This window comes from Natator depressus, chromosome 9 (assembly GCF_965152275.1).
Source record: "Natator depressus isolate rNatDep1 chromosome 9, rNatDep2.hap1, whole genome shotgun sequence".
Classification (NCBI taxonomy): domain Eukaryota; kingdom Metazoa; phylum Chordata; order Testudines; family Cheloniidae; genus Natator; species Natator depressus.
Genome location: NC_134242.1, coordinates 96,920,183 through 96,921,862, shown reverse-complemented (window position 1 = coordinate 96,921,862; position 1,680 = coordinate 96,920,183).

Genomic DNA, 1,680 nt, shown 5'->3' with positions numbered 1-1,680 from the left:
CTCGCGCCGCGGTCTCTGAGCGTTCGCCTCGCCCCGGGGCCGGAGCCGGGCGGTTACCAGGGCTCGTGCCACGCCTCCCCCCCCCCCCCCCAGTGGGCCTCTTCGCCCCTGGCCGGGCCGGGTGACCCCTTTTCTGTGGGGGTCACAGACCTGTGGTGATACATGGGCCACAGCTAGCATGTCACCTCGTCCCACGCTAACCTCAGTGACTCGGAAACAAATGGTGCAGACAGTCTAGGTACCTGTGTGCCTGCCAGTTACCCTGGGCCTCCCTGTGCCTTCCCCCACCTCTTGATTGTGGCCTTCCCTTGTTGTATTTTGGCTTTGTCAAATGGAACTGGTTTTGGTGGGACCGCGTCTTCCTGCGTGTGCAGTACCCAGCACGCCAAGTGTTTGAGTCTGATTTGGGCCCTTACACACTACCGTACGAACGCCTAATCCCCCCGGCTCGTTCCAGGCGGTCAGATGAGCACCTGGCCGTTTGTTTTCAGTACCAATGAGTATAAGTAAAACAGTTGAATGATTTATATTTATATTGGCCTTTCAAACAGCAGGATTCCAGAATCTTTTATAAGTTACATGATGGCCGTCACTCTACTGACAACTGAAATACGGCCACCTCTGATGCGGAGCACCGCAGCCGTTTAATACTTCACAATAACAATATGCAACAATTCAGGACAGGAAGTGACTTTTTGTCCAGTTGTAATTATAGGGGGATTTTAAAATAGGAAGAAAGGCATTATACTGAAACTTAGCCAAGATGATAGTGCTAACACCCATCCTCTCACAAATGTCTCCTATGTGTCATACAGTCACTAATGTCTGCACCAGGAATTGGAATCTTAGAACCACATATTATTTGCTTTTTCAGTTTATCATTAATTCTTAATGCACAAATTTAAATCTTTTCAGAATCTCTGAAAATTTATGCAGTGAAAGTTTAATAGTGGCAAATATTCTGGTAATACGTAATATTTCTCTTTGAGAGACTTAAGTGAGCCAAAACAGCTTAATGTTCAGTCTGTTAAAAATTAGCTGAAGAATTATTGTTAAACATTTATGCTGGCAGACTTTAAGTATTCAGAATACTTTTGGAAAGCTAGGACCCTTGTATTATCCACTAATCAAATGTACCATGTTTTCTTTGTTTGAAAACCTGTCTTAGCAGAAGATCCCTAATGCAGTAGTCAAGAACATGTTTCAAAAGCTGATACAGCTCATTTATAAAAAAAAAACCCTGGATTATTATAAGAATGCGTTTTCTTTTTCATTTCTCTTTCAGGATAAAACTTCTGCTTCCCCAGGCCACCTCACATACTGAATAACAATTGGCTCCACTGACTACCTGCTGCAAATTTGAAATGCATGTTGATCTCCTGCCTAGTCTTCCCAACCATGACGCTTGCTTGTACTAGGTTATTTTGTTTACCGATGTTGTATTGAGTCTATTGGGTTGCAGGAATTACCATACTGGGTGAGACCAGTAGTTTGTCTAGTCTGATATCCTGTCTCTGACTGTGGCCAATACCTGAAGCTTCAGAGAAAAGTGAAAAACCTCACATAATGGACAATTCTGCAATAACTTTCTCCTCGGGAGTTAGGCCCAGTTAGGCCCAGTTCTGCAAAGATATTTAGGCTCCTAACTTCCATTAGGGATCTGGACCCTAGTGACTGGCT